The 15,902-nt window shown below is 37.7% G+C and overlaps 1 long non-coding RNA gene across 1 annotated transcript; it reads right to left on the bottom strand.

The window, feature by feature from the left end:
* Positions 1 to 10,140: 10,140 nt before the first annotated feature.
* LOC308191321 lies at positions 10,141 to 15,658 on the bottom strand. Its single transcript, XR_013947891.1, has 3 exons — positions 13,874 to 15,658; positions 13,268 to 13,325; positions 10,141 to 11,058 (listed from the first exon to the last, which is right to left on the bottom strand). It is a non-coding gene; the product is annotated as an uncharacterized lncRNA (long non-coding RNA).
* Positions 15,659 to 15,902: the final 244 nt, after the last annotated feature.

Below are 15,902 nucleotides of genomic sequence, written 5' to 3'. Positions count from 1 at the left end.
TTAGATCAAGTTGCCCAGGGCCTCTTCCAACCTGGCCTTGAACACCACCAGGGGTCTACATCATCTACAACTTCTCTGGGGAACATGTTCCAGTGCCTCAACATCCTCTGAGTGAGGAATTTCCTTCTAATCTCTCATTTAAATCTCCCTTCTTTTAGTTTAAAATCATTTCTCCTTGTCCTATTACTATCTGGAAAAATGTTGTGGTTTAACCCGGCTGGCAGCTAAACACCACACAGCCGTTCGCTCACCCTCCCCCCTCCATCTCTGGGATGGGGGAGAGAAACGGGAAAGTGAAGCCGGTGAGTTGAGATAAAGACAGTTTATTAAGACAGGAATATAATAATAACAATAATAATAATAATAGTGATAATGATAATAGTATTATTAATAATAATGTGTAAGAAACAAGTGATGCACAATGCAATTGCTCACCACCCGCTGACCGATGCCCAGCCTATCCCCGAGCAGCCGGCCCCCCACCCCGGCCAGCCACCCCTATATATTGTTTAGCATGACGTCAGATGGTATGGAATACCCCTTTGGCCAGTTTGGGTCAGCTGTCCTGGGTCTGTCCCCTCCCAGCTCCTGCTGCACCCCCAGCCTGCTCACTGGCAGGACAGAGCGAGAAGCCGAAAAGTCCTTGGCCTGGTGTAAACACTGCTCTGCAACAATTAAAACATCAGCATGTTATCAGCGCTCTTCTCATCCTAATCCAAAACATAGCACCCTACCAGCTACTATGAGGAAAAATTAACTCCGTCCTAACTGGAACCAGGACAAAAAATAAATAGATAGATAGATAGATAGATAGATAGATAGATAGATAGATAGATAGATAAAATATAGTTCTTCTGTATAAGCACCCTTTAAGTATTGAAAAGCTGCAGTGAGGTCTCTCTGGAGCCTTCTCTTCTCCAGGCTGAACATCCCCAGGTCTCTCAGCCTTTCTTCATAGCAGAGGTACTCCAGCCATTTGATCAACTTTGTGGCCCTCCTCAGGACCTGCTCTAACAGGTCAAAATTTTTCTTGTTCTGGGGACCCCAGATCTGGACACAGTACTCCAAGTGAGGCCTCACAAGGGCAGAGTAGAGGGGGACAAACACCTCCCTTGACAGGCTGGTCACTCCTCTTTTGATGCAACCCAGAATGCAGTTGGCTTTCTAGGCTGGAAGCATGCACTGCTGGCTCATGTCAAGCTTTTCATCCACCAGAAACCCCAACTCCTTCTCTGCAGGGCTGCCTTCAATGAGTTCTTCTCCCAGTCTGTATTCGTGTCTGGGATTGCCCCTACCCAGGTTCAGCACCTTGTACTTAGGCTTTTTGAACTTCATTAAGTTCACTTGGGCCCACTTCTCAAGCTTGTCCAGGTCCCTTTGGATGGCTTCCCTTCCTTCTGCAGTATCAACTGCACCACTTAGCTTAGTGTCATCTGCAAACTTGCTGAGGGCGCACTTGATCCCTATGTCTATATTGTTGATAAAGATATTAAACAGTATCGGTCCAAGGACAGACCCCTGAAGGACACCACTTATCACTGTCCTCCACCTGGACATAGAGCCATTGACCATCATTGTCTAGCTGCGGCCTTCAAGACAATTCCTTATCTACTGAATGGCCCACCCTTCAAATCCACATCTCCCTAATTTTGACCTCAGGATGTCATGTGGAACTGTGTCAAAGGCCTTGCAAAATTCTAGGTAGATGACATCGGTTGCTCTTCCCTTGTCAACTGATGCAGTCACTCCATCATAGAAGGCTACGAGATTGGTCAGGCATGACCTGCTCTTGGTGAAGCCATGTTGGCTGTCTCAGATCACCTCTTTATCTTGCATGTGCCTTGACATTGCTTCCAAAAGGATCTGTTCCATGACCTTTCCAAATGAAAGAGAGAAAGTTTTTATGTGTTGCACATACAACATTGTTTATCAATAACAATGTCTGCAATACATAGTCATATCAACAAGGCTTAGTCCAGTTCAAGTCACTTCCTTTTCTCCTTTTTGTCCCTTAAAGCTTATAATTATTCAAAATCCAAGTTTTGAATGCTAGGCCATTTTAGATAGGGCATAGATGAACTCAGATATGCAGGCAGACATACCTTAATCAGTGTTCCAACTGTTGTATATTGTGTAACCTCTTTGTAGATAAGAAAAGATGGTATATGAGAGCCATCTATCTGGCACTCAGCGTGAAAGCTGAACAAGAAAAAAATCACTAAAAAGTAACCTCAGAGCAAGCAACCCCCGCAAAATAAACATTACAGAAAATAAAATCTTGTGAAGCCATAAAACCATTATTTATCCTGTTCCTAGTAAAACTCCCTGGTTATGTATTTTTTTATAGTTTTGTCTTAGCATGATGTTGAACTTTTTTGATTTTGATATACCTGACCTTTTAGAGACTTCACAGCTGCTATATTTTAGTCATGTTCCTTAGGGTGCTCTGATTTGCTTAGTGAAGTAATTACTTCTTTCTTCATCCATAAAAGAAATAGGCATTTAAGATGCTTGGATCTATACCTTACTTAAATGCCTCAACAAGACATGTTATAAATCACTTAGCAGTCATTTAAGATCTGCTTAACAGTGTAAATTGTATTAACCACATTGCTTGTAACATTCCCTGCAGTTTAAACTCATGAAACTAGGAGATTTGCAAATACAAATAGGAACAGGCAGACACTCCAGGCTTCAGAGAGTCCACAGGCTGAATTAATATATCAAGGACAGGCTAAAAGAGAGCCACCAAACATTAAGCAACTGGCTGTATGGTGACACAGTGACTGCACCCAGTTCTCCCTTCGAGCCCATGAACCTCCAGCATCATTCCTACTAGGGCTGGAAGGGACCTGTGGAGGTCTCCAGCTCAACCTACTGCTGAGGGCTGGGCCAGCCACAAGGTCATATCAGACTGCCCAAGCCTGGCCCAGAAAATTTCCAAGGAGTAAAAATCTACCATCTGTGAGAAATAAAGTTGTGTTTTTGCAATAAAAGTTGTTTTTGCAGTAGAAAATCCGCTAACCTTGCATATTCAAAAGTGATTGTGCAGGCATGACAGTAGCGTAGCAGTGGGGAGTATGTTAAGCAGATAAGGGGAAGGTCCCACTGTCCCAAAATAAGGAGGATAGCTAAGAAAAACAGGATGAGCAGTATGAGATCAGTAAAAACAAAAATCATGGGCCCTCTAGTCATGAGAGAAGAAGGAAAAAAAAAAAAAAAAGGAAAAGGAGAAATTAATGGTTGGTCAAATAAAATTGTACATATATGGTATAGAAAGGTTGTGAACCTGTAGTACTCAGCCAGTGAGGAAACAGGTGTTGGGTAATAGGGAATATAAGATTATGATAAACTTTTTCTGTGTGCTCCTGCTTGCAGAATACATACCATCGCAATCATGAATAAAATAGCTTCACAGAAGACCCTGTCTAAAAAAAAAAAAAAAAAATATTGAGATATTTTGAGATATTGAGATATTGGGCATATATTGAGATATGCTCCACAGGTTGTATTCTATCTTAATTTTTCATTCCTTTATGTTTCTCTTTTCTGTATGTAAGATAATTTTATAGAAAGTGAAGGAGAGTGATGATAAAAATTAAGGCAAATATAACAACCAGCACTGTTTCTTCTTATTGTAATTGTATCTTACTAGAGTTATTCTGTGTCCGCTAATACCCGTATTTCACCTTCCCTGCTTTGGTCTTTCAAGCCATAAAAATTTGTTGCTTGATTGCACAACTAAAAAAAACTAATTTGCTGATTTTGCTTTTTCTTATGAAGGCAAATATGACAAAACCAACTGACAAGAATTTCTTAAAAAGATGTCATTTCTGACTTTCAAGTCATACAGTAGGATACATGTAAGACAATTTAACTTTATTTATAATAAGGCAGAACATGAATGCAGAGCCAAAATCAGAGGTTAGTTTGGTTCTGTAGATGTTTGATTTCAAAGTTTCAAAAACTAAGTCCCAACAGCTGATGAATACTAATTTCTTCATTGGAAGTAGTAAATTCAGACTAAATCTTGTTTATTATTTTAGACTTAGAAAGACATTGAGAAAGGTTTTCAATGCATTAAAAACTGAAAATAACAGAATAATCACTGAAAATTTCTAGTCAAATAAATGATTGATATTTTCTTTTTCTTGTTTGAAAAAACTGTGTTGCATTCAAACTGTCATTAAGTGCATGAAAATAACACACTTTATGTGAGAAGCCAAGAATTTATTCTTAGTGCAATTATAATATCTAATCAGAATACAACAGTTATAAACAGTTATAAATATACAACATGGCATCACCACAAGTCATCAGGATCCCAAAATGTCTGCCAGCAGTTTGACTCTCTCTTTGTGGTTCTCCTAGGTTGGTTTATGAGTCCTTTTGCTCAATGTTTTTAGTTTTTCTATCCCCTTTATTAACTTTAGAATTGATTTTACCTTGAATACTACCAGGTGTGGTTTGTGATTTGTTTGCAGACTATGACTTTTTAGCTCTGTAACCCAGTAACACACTGCAGACATATAATGACTTTGCAAATCCTTAGGTCTGGAGTTTGCAAGGTTTACTTCATCTCAACTTGCTTCAACCTGCCTGAAAATTTGCTTTTGTTTTATTGTCTGTAACAGCCACTTCTACAGTGACTGTTGTTACGTTTACTCAATCTGACTCAGTTTTACTTTTGCTTACGCTTGTATAGTGTACCTGTGGTTACGAGCAGAAGTACAAGCATGGGAGACAGGGCACATGGCCCAGGCTTCAGGGCTATAAATAGCTTAGAAATGCAGACATAAGAGCTGGACAAAGCTGTTTTTAACATTTGTCCCTAGAGAGAACAAAAAATATAATCAGTACACATAAAATGCACCATATGTATAACATGGTTGCAGACCAATGAAGAAAGATCAAATTGCAAAGTGAGTTCAGCAAAGACATAAAATAGTACTAGGTAAATCTTGGAGAAAGGAAAAGAAACCATCATCATTACCATCATACTCCTTATTATGTATTTATTATTATGTATTTACTATTCTGATGACTTGCCATACCCCCCTCCAGACTAAAGACATTTACTTCTGATCAGAGGAGCAGGGAAAAGATGCGGGTAACTCCAGAAAAAGGGGTAGGTACTAGGATGTGTGTACAACAATTTGACCTGTATTATAATTAATTAATATAAATTAATAAATAATTAATAAATAATTAATAATTTTAATAATATTTTTAATATTTAAATATATGTATTATAAAATAATATTTTTAATAAAAATAATATTTAATAAATTAAATAATTATGAATTAAATATAAATTAATAAATAATTAATTAGCAGGGGAGCAGGATGTGGCCTTCGCTATCCATGAGGAAATGGTTGGCGACCTGCTACGGAGCTTGGATGTGCGCAAGTCGATGGGGCCGGATGGGATGCACCCGAGGGTACTGAAAGAACTGGCAGAGGAGCTGGCCGAGCCGCTTTCCATCATTTATCGGCAGTCCTGGCTATCGGGGGAGGTCCCAGTTGACTGGCGGCTAGCCAATGTGACGCCCATCTATAAGAAGGGCCGCAGGGCAGACCCGGGGAACTATAGGCCTGTCAGTTTGACCTCAGTGCCAGGAAAGCTCACGGAGCAGATTATCTTGAGGGTCATCACGCGGCACTTGCAGGGCAAGCAGGCGATCAGGCCCAGTCAGCATGGGTTTATGAAAGGCAGGTCCTGCTTGACGAACCTGATCTCCTTCTATGACCAAGTGACGCGCTTGGTGGATGAGGGAAAGGCTGTGGATGTGGTTTACCTTGACCTCAGTAAGGCTTTTGACACAGTTCCCCACAACATTCTCCTCAAGAAACTGGCTGCTCGGGGCTCGGACTGGCGTATGCTTCGCTGGGTTAGAAACTGGCAGGATAGCCGGGCCCAGAGAGTTGTGGTGAATGGAGTCAAATCTGGTTGGAGGCCGGTCACTAGTGGTGTCCCCCAGGGCTCAGTACTGGGGCCGGTCCTCTTTAATATCTTTATCGATGATCTGGATGAGGGCGTCTAGTGCACCCTCAGTAAGTTTGCAGATGACACCAAGCTAAGTGCGTGTGTCGATCTGCTCGAGGGCAGGAAGGCTCTGCAGGAGGATCTGGATAGGCTGGAGCGATGGGCTGAGGTCAACTGTATGAAGTTCAACAAGGCCAAGTGCCGGGTCCTGCACCTGGGGCGCAACAACCCCAAGCAGAGCTACAGGCTGGGAGATGAGTGGCTGGAAAGCTGCCTGGCCGAGAGGGACCTGGGAGTATTGGTTGATAGTCGGCTGAATATGAGCCAGCAGTGTGCTCAGGTGGCCAAGAAGGCCAACAGCATCCTGGCCTGCATAAGAAGCAGTGTGGCCAGCAGGTCTAGGGAAGTGATTGTGCCCCTGTACTCGGCTCTGGTGAGGCCGCACCTCGAGTACTGTGTTCAGTTTTGGGCCCCTCGCTACAGGAAGGACATGGATGTGCTCGAGCGAGTCCAGAGAAGGGCAACGAAGCTGGTGAGGGGTCTGGAGAACAAGTCTTACAAGGAGCGGCTGAGGGAGCTGGGGTTGTTTAGCCTGGAGAAGAGGAGGCTCAGGGGAGACCTCAACGCTCTCTGTAGGTACCTTAAAGGAGGCTGTAGAGAGGTGGGGTTTGGTCTATTCTCCCACGTGTCTGGTGACAGGACGAGGGGGAATGGGCGAAAGTTGCGCCAGGGGAGGTTTAGGTTGGATATTAGGAAGAACTTCTTTACTGAAAGGGTTGTTAGGCATTGGAATGGGCTGCCCAGGGAAGTGGTTGAGTCACCATCCCTGGAGGTATTTAAAAGACGTTTAGATGTAGAGCTTAGCGATATGGTTTAGTGGAGTACTTAGTGTTAGGTCGAAGGTTGGACTCGATGATCTTGAGGTCTCTTCCAACCTAGAAATCTGTGATAATTAATTTTTTAATGGTATGATGTAATGTTTAAATGTGAAATAATGAAAATTCTTTAATTCAACTGCTAAGATTTTCAACGTATTAATAATATATATTTTTGGTTGCATATATGAGCTGTGCCGATAATAATATTAAATACTAGGAAATAGTTTCTGATATCATTCTGTGTCCACTTGCCCGTGTAAATTTTTATTTAGAATATTTAAGCTGAATAATTACACATTATCACTATAAACTGAAATGTAATTAAAAAAAAAAAAAAGTTACCTGATTGTTAGACTTGTACTAACAACAGCTAAAATGTGATAAAATAGCCGAGACCAATACAAGCACAAAGAAATTCTGTGTCTGCAGACCTGGGGCCCTCTACTAGTAACAGTAATTACTATATTTAAAATTGCAGTATTTATTGGGCTACAGAAGATGGTTGGATAAAGCATAAAGATGCAGAAGGAGAGATGTTATAGTAAAAGTAACTGATAAGGGGAAGAGAACAGAAGGGATGAAAGCCACACCTGGGCTGAGCTCTTAGCCTTCCTGAGAAGAGGGGATGCTTTTGAGTAACCAAATTCAGCATTAAGGCAGAGAATAATACAGAGAATAAGCAAAAGCCTGATTGCTGTATAAGGCTTCTGCTGGGCATTAAGACCCTTCTTCATTTCTGGTCACATTCTCAACAGCAATCTTACATTTTATCTAATTAATTTTAAATGTAAAATGCATAAAGAGTCCTTGACATGCAGTTCAGACACACAGTCCATCCCACCCCCACTCTCTCTCCAATTAAACATGACAAGGCACCCATTTTGCGAAGTGCAAAATTAAGTTTTCTGGTTTTAATTGGATATATAATTAATAACATGTAAATGTTAAATTCTAGATATAATTAAACAGAAAGAATAGCACAATCAAGGGCAACTCCTACATAGCCAATTCCACGACTTGTTCCATCTTACACTATTCATTGGATTTGCCCTAAATTCACAAATAATATTAGTTAACACTGCTTTTTTTTTTTTTTTTTTCTAATTGAGACATAGTTTATCTTTTTTTTTGGGGGGGGGTATTGGCTGTAATAATAATATATCTATATGTAAATAAAAATTACAAGAATGACATATATATTTAAAATTTTGTTTGGATTTTAATATCATCTTTTTTTACAATAATATTGTGAAATATTATACCAATTTATTTTAAAATATAATACAAAGTATTATATATTTGGATGTATGTGATTATATTTATAAAATGCCGTATTTTTATAGAGAGATTTTAGATTAAAGAGTAGGCAACAACATGAAAAAGGAAACTTCATTTTTTCAGTATACTTATTAATTAAATATATTCTACTGATGAAGTGTATTGCACTTATGCAGGGGTGGCCTTTGTGAGAAAAGCCCATAAGCAACCCCATGTTAGCTAAGACCCAGCTCCAGCTGGCTCTAAAAGGGACCCGCCACTGGTTATAGAGCTCAGCCAAGGAATGATAACTGGTTGTGCCTCTGGAAGAGCAAATTTAAGAAAAGGGGGAAAAAAAAGCTGCACAACATCAGTTGGAAGAGAGGAGTGGGAAAATGTAGAGAAAACCAGCCCTGCAGAAACCAAGGTTAGTGAAGAAGGGCAGGAGATTTTCCAGGCACTGGAGCAGTAGTTCCTTTGTGGCCTGTGGAGAGGCCCCTGGTGGAGCAGGCTGTCCCCCTGCAGCCCACGGGTCCCACACGGAGCAGATCTCCACGCTGCAGCCCGTGAAGGAGCCCCCGGTGGAGCAGGTGGATGTGGCCTGGAGGAGGCTGCGGCCCATGGAGAGCCCCCGCAGGAGCAGGCCCCAGGCCGGAGCTGCAGCCCATGGAGAGAAGCCCACGCAGGAGCAGGGGGTCTGGGGAGAGCTGCCACCTGTGGGACCCATTCTGGAGCAGTCTGGTCCTGATGAATGCACCCTGTGATACAGATCCATACTGGAACTGTTCTTGAGGAACTGCTGTCTGTAGGAAGCCCACATAGGATCATCTTGGGAAGGATGGCATCCCATAGGAGGGACCCCATGCTGGAGCAGGGGAATAGAGTGAAGATGAAGGAGCAGCAAGTGACGAAGTGTTCAGGACTGACCACAACCTCATTCCCTTCTGCCATTCGGGGTGAGCAGGTAGAAGTGTGGGTGGGGGGAAGGTGTTTTTAGTTTGCTTTTAGTTCTTACTGTTCAAATCTGTTAGCAATAGGCAATAAATTACATTAATACCTATTCTGCTGAGACTTTTTTGCCCATGATGGTAATTGGTCAGTGATCTCCCTGTCCTTATCTGTACCACTGAGCTCTTTCTCTACATATCATCTCCCCCTCTTCCACTGAGGACAGGGAGTGAGAGAGCAGTACTGTGGAGTTTAGCTAGTCATCAGTGTAAAACCACCACAGATAGGCAACATGCTTAGATTCCAATAGCCTTCTCTTAATTTAACATTTTAATAAACTTGTCCATATTATGTCATGAAGTCAATGAACAGTAAGTGCATTATATATATTCAAAATTTGTCTCCCTTTTCACAAAAATGGAACATGCATAATGCATTAAATTATTTTTTGTATTCCTTGAACTTCTTTAGTGCACACGGCCATAAATTTAATTATCCTGTATTCCTGCTGTGGAAATTACACTGAACATCCCAAACACACAGCATATTTAGGGTAGAGGATTTTGCATTTTTGAGGTGGTTTCTTGGTGACCTCAAGACTGTCTAGTTCTGTTCCTATTAGAACTGATTTATAGTTCTGAATCAGTACTATCTTACAAAACTACAAGGAACCCTAGAAATCAATCTTTCTGGAAAGTGTATCACTGCATTAAAATCTTGATTGAAGAAAGTGTTTATTAGGTAGTTAAGTACATCTGCATGTGTGTATGTCTATGTGTATATATAAATATGTATATATACGTATGCATATATACATATATATGTATAAATATATGTGTTTGTATACATGTATATGTGTGTGCATGTATAAAAACAGAGAAATAGTTTAACAATTTTACAGAGGAAAATAAATTGCATGTGTATGGTGAAAATGTACCATATATCTTAACACCATAAAGTAGAGTAAAAAAAAATCTTTAAGTCATGACTCTGTTGGGCCTGAACATTGAAGGACATATGCCATATTTTTCCTTATCCCTTTGTGTTACTGGAGGAGGTAAAAGAATAATCTCAGTGCTGTTTCTGTGGAGCTTTTTCAATTAGTGGGAACTAAATCATCTAAGAGTACTAGTAATGATTTGTTAGATTGGATTTTTCTCTCTCTTCATCAGCAGTTCACATTCAGAATGGCATGGGCAATGAAAGTGAGGTACACACTACTAGAAGTGGATTCCTCTGAACAGAAATAGACCTCTGAAAAAAACATATGGGAGGGTTAATTGCTGTTGTCTATCTACACTGTGACTAAATGCTGGACTTCAGTCTCTCCGTCTGATAACATATGAACTTTTATCAACCATTAAGGTAGTTAGAATGTCCTGAGAAAAAGCCTTAGTGTGAAAATAAAGATGTGGATATATTACTGAAGCTTATTTTTATTTTACCCTATTCTTGGGCTGTGCGTGATCCAGATACTTAGCAAACGTTGGAATAATCTCATGCTTCTCTGTTACACAAGCTTGTAGCTATGGAGTTATTCATATCTCTGTTTTTCCTCATTAGAATAAGGAACCTCGAATCTCAGCCTTTCAAACCTTTGTGCTATATAGCAGGCATTATTTAAAATTCTTACTTTGCCCCATTCAGATCAGTAGTATATATACCAGATATATAAAATATATATTCAGATCAGTAATATATATAAAAATACCTCCCCAAATCCCATAGCGCAGGCTTTAACCAATGAACCAATATGAGTCTTTTCCTCTGTCTAGTGATAAAGTTCTACAGAATGGTACACTGTTAGAAGTAGATAAAAGACAAACAAGTATCGAAGGGGTCAAAGCAGTCAAAAGGTATTAATAAACTGATCATCTCGAATTTATTAATATGAGAAGGCAAAATAATGGAAAGACTTGATCTAGAGGTTTTCAGTTATTCCAAGGTTTTCTTCAGCTTCTCTGTTTTACCAGCTTGAAATTTTTCATTCTGAAATGAAAAATGTCTCAATGACATTTTGCTAAAAGACAATCCGCTTCTCTGAAGAGCTCCAATATTCATAAATTTGTATAATCTAATAAAATATATGTTCTTATGATGCTTATGTCTACTAACTGATTCTATATGCAAAACTGAAAGCTTTTGCAAGTTTTGGCTTGAAGCATCTTCTTTATCAGGATGATGTTATTCTTCAAGAAACATGTTCTGAAATGAACAGGGCTAAAAGAAATAACCATATTTTAAGGATAAAAACAATAAAGAATCTTTAGTGTAAAATATTAATTACTTAGTCAACAAAAGAGACTCTTAAAGGAAAATAACAACCCCCAAAAAAGGCAAATTAAAACTGAATCTAAAATACAGTTTTATATACAATATGACAAAGTTAGTCTTGCAACCCTAGCATAATATACTTCAGCACTTCAACACCATTTTTATTAGACTTTGTTAGCATTCTGTGTGCAGAAAGACCATGTATCTAACATGAATTCCCCGTTCCAATGAAACTGCATTTAACACTTCAAAAGAAATCTAAAGATTCGCTTTTGCAAGGGCACCAACAGCAAAAGTTATTCTGATTTCAGCAGAAGCTCCATGGATTGAATATTTTAGGATTGTATCTTAAAAGCCAGGATTAAATATTCAATAACTTTTACTTACTCCAGTAGCTTTTTCAGGCTAACATTTTTATCAAACTGTATGTAATGCTGAGCAGCTCTTTTCATGGTGGTCTGTAAAAACAGATTGTTTCCTCTTCTAATTAGATTTTCATTTGCATGAAGAGAGTATCTTTGATTAGTTGCATTTACAGCTTATTTTTTACCCCAGCCTTCTGTGAAATCATAATCATTTTCATAGCAATAATTTGTGATATCACAAACAGAATATTATTAATTCAAGTAGAGATGATGAGCTGTTAAGATCCTGTTTTCATTCAAGATTCTTGGCCATATGGAAAATAAGAAAATGGGTTATATAAAACTGCACGGAATCAGTAGATACTGTCTTAAGAGCACTGAAAAATGACATTTGCCAGTGCTCTGTCAGAGCAGGTGTCATTACTTTTAGCTTCTCACAGACATACCAGTAGGTGTTTCAGCCTTGTTTTGGAAGAAGCATACCTGAGAAGGGGTGAGAAGGCTGTTGATTTTCTTTGTTCACCAAGTAAGGGTGACACAGAGGCCAGTTATTATGCAAGAATGACATAGCTTCTTCTAAAACTCATTTGATGAATCACTGATGAATCATTTTAGAAAAGAGAAGCTAATATAATGTATTGGGAGAGGGATATCAAAACACTTGTATTTAGAAATTCCAATTTGCTACAGTACAGGTGCATTTGAGCACTCTTTAGAGAATGCTTTGTTTATAAACAATATAAACATTTTATTTAATCTGTTCAAAAAAAAATCTTTCACACACATGAGTCATCTTAAATGTAAATGGGATTTTTATTTTTTAACAGCTCATCTCTTCAGCTTGAATTTGTAATCATGTCTGTGGTAATGTTTATTGCTGCTATGGCCTTTAATTTTGAAATAACATATACATTTTCTACTATTGAAAGGTATTTTCATTGTAGTATTTAGATTCTGGAATTCTGACCTCTTTTTGGTCAAATATTTTGATTCATTTTGTTTACCCTTTATGGTCACCTTGTTAGACTTAAAGATGCTTCCAGCAGCCCTCAATGAGTAGAACAGTGGGTTTAAAGGAATTATGTTAGCCAAGGTCTCAAAGTCTATCATATTGTGTCAAATATCTAATATTATTATCAGTATGAACCACATCATGCTTTTCACAAAAATAAACAAATAAACAAACAAACAAACAAATAAATACATACATAAATAGATCCTGTAACTGATTAAATAAGGGTCAGCACTCTGCAGCTTGTTCATCTGTACCATGATTTTAAAAAGTACTTATTCCCATCAGAATTATAGATCCGCCACATTTCATGAAAGTGCTACTACCCATGTAGAGCCAAGCTATAAATGCACAAGTAGAGAATATTTCCTATTCATAGAAGTGTATGGGCACAAAATCAAAAGCAATCAGTTTATGACAGCTCTACAAATTACTGTTCATCAGGTTACTTACAAAGGACCATATGTGTACACTTAACTCACCCTAACTTTCAAGGTACAATGCATTACCTTAAACTAATTTTATGAGGATATAAATTTTAACTTACCTTATGGCAAGGTTAAGAAGATATAGTCCTTTGTAGTGATAAGGCAGCTGAATGGTATCTTGTTAGAAGGTGGTAATTCAGCCCAGATTGATTAAAAGAAAAAAAAAAAAAAACAGCTCTTCTCTTATACTATAAAGTTTGACTTTTGTTAAAGGTAATTTTTATTGATCTCAGTGATTGAATATGATAAATAATATCTTTCAAAAAACTGATGTTATTCAAGAAATAAGAAAGTGGAAGCTTTACCACTTGCTATCTTCACTGATTTCCTTTATCAAAAGTGTGTTTGTTATTTCTAACTTCACTTGACTTTATAATTTCAAGCAATTATTCATTTTAAACATTTCTCTATCAGATTTAAAATCCAAAAATTCACTGGAATTTTCTTCCCATTAAAATACTTACACATCATTTTTAGTGTCTGAAGACTACATTGTAATATATGTAGTTTCTACAATAGTATCAGACTTAGAAAAGGAAATCTCTTTTAGAAATATTTTTTCTTTTATCCTTCAAATATTAATTTGAGGTGCATGTCTTCAGCTCTATTTCACCATTAAGTATTTTTGATATGTTACTAGATATTGGCTATAAACTTCAACTTACTTCAAAAGTAAAGAAAATTGAAGATAATAAGAATGCACATAACACATATAAATTTGGTTCTAATTATAACCAAATTATGTCTGAGCACAAAGAGCTGCCTGCCTGAGGACTGTAACCAAAGAACAACTGTTATTCTCCACTAAAGCCTGCTCTTCCAGGCAGCTACAAGTTTTATTAATCCATGCTTAATCTCCCGCCTTTATTACAATGACTGTGCCTTCCCTCAGAATGATAGCAACTAAGTGAGTACGCAAAAATGTCATGTTACTTCCTTTCCATTGTACATCATATAATTACATCCAGCTCAATAAATGTTCACATATTTAATAAAAGTGTACTTGGGCACATACCTAAGAAAAAGCACACTACAAGAGAGACCTGTTCTTACCATAAAAGAGCATGCATGCAACATAAAAAGAACAACTTTTTCTTGCTTTATTGGGATATAATTAAGTCTAACATCCAATATTTCAATATAAGTTCACTAATTCACTAATTATAATATGTTTGGTTTTTATGTTGGACAATGACCAATAAACAAAACCGTAGCAGTAGAGTACAATTTTATTGATTTTTGAGCTTTCGGAGCTCTGGCAAGTATTGGAAATGTAGATTTTTTTAATATACTTTAGATATTTCTTATATTCTTGAATTGCTTTATAATGAAGTAAATTATTTAGCAGAGTGTCTAGAGTTTTGAAAACAAATTTTTGAAAACAGCCTTGCCTTCCAGTGTCAAGAGACTTACATACAGTGTCACTAGAGAGAGATTTGTAAACAAATGTTTTGTTGATTTTTTTTCTTTTTTTCTGGCATCAAACTGAAAAAACGAACAACAACAAACCAATGTTAGCTCTTCCCCTTAACAAATCCTGTGGCATTCTCAGGAAATGTGAAGAAAATACCTAATTCTGTGATTATGTAAAACATCTGAAAGCCTACATGTGAATGTCATCACACATCTTTCTATTATATAATAAAATAACAGACCTCGAAGTATTTTACAGAGATTGATGACTTACAAGTAGCTATGAGCTATATAATATTGTAGGGTGGTGGTGTTTATGTTTTTTTCAGAAAGTGAGAGTTATGTGTAGAATTTTTTTCTGAAATTGAACTTAAAAAGTAGTGAACGTCTGTTTCAGATGACATTCATGATATGCACTAGCTTTAGCTGAAAGGCGAATACAGAGAGAGTTCAACAAGACAACTCAGCACAACACATATAACAATTTACACATCACAGAATTTATCTTTCTGTAACACAGAGGATAGCTACAATACCAGAGTGTTGGCAGTCATGTTAACTGAAAACAATTTACAGATATTCTGTGAGGAACAGGTTATGGAAGTTACATAAGAGATCTTGTTTCAGGTTTCTGCAAACCACATAAGCCTCAGAAAATGGATCATTAGGAATAAGCAAAGTAGAATCAATAGTACAGTAAGCCCTGCAACAAGGTCAAATTTTATATTTGTAAGAAATGACTCAGAAATCAAAAATAAAATGAAAACTCAAAGATAATATTTTCTAAACAAAAAATGAATGCCATCTCAAATATTTTATAAATTTTCTGTGTTTAGAGATCCTACCATTTTTTAGTATTCCAAAATTTTCCCAGTCTAGTGGGTCCTGTTAAGAAAAAAAATAAATAACTGCTGTTATTAATAACAATAAAAACATGGATTTTGGTTCTTTTACATTGAAACCTGTACCTTTTATTATTTGTATGAATTAATAACCTTTTGGAAAAGTTTCAGTCACTCATTTGCAGTCCCTGCACACGTTACAAATTGATTAACCAAACTACCCACAAATGAAGTAATAACAATGAACAGAGAATAATTTATGACAGTATATGAAGTAGCAACTTGTTCATCTGAACTGTTCAGGGAGGGGAGGGGAGGGGAGGGGAGGAGAAAAGGAAAAAAAGGAAAAAAGGAAAAGAAGAAAGGAGATTCAGTGACATTTGGCTATTTAAGCAAACAATCCACAAACACGGTTTACATGACACTTTATCTGTGCAAT

This window comes from Anser brachyrhynchus (assembly GCF_964034855.1).
Source record: "Anser brachyrhynchus genome assembly, chromosome: 2".
NCBI lineage: Eukaryota > Metazoa > Chordata > Aves > Anseriformes > Anatidae > Anser > Anser brachyrhynchus.
The sequence above is the reverse complement of the archived record's forward strand: the minus strand, read 5'-3'. Positions and strand labels throughout refer to the sequence as shown.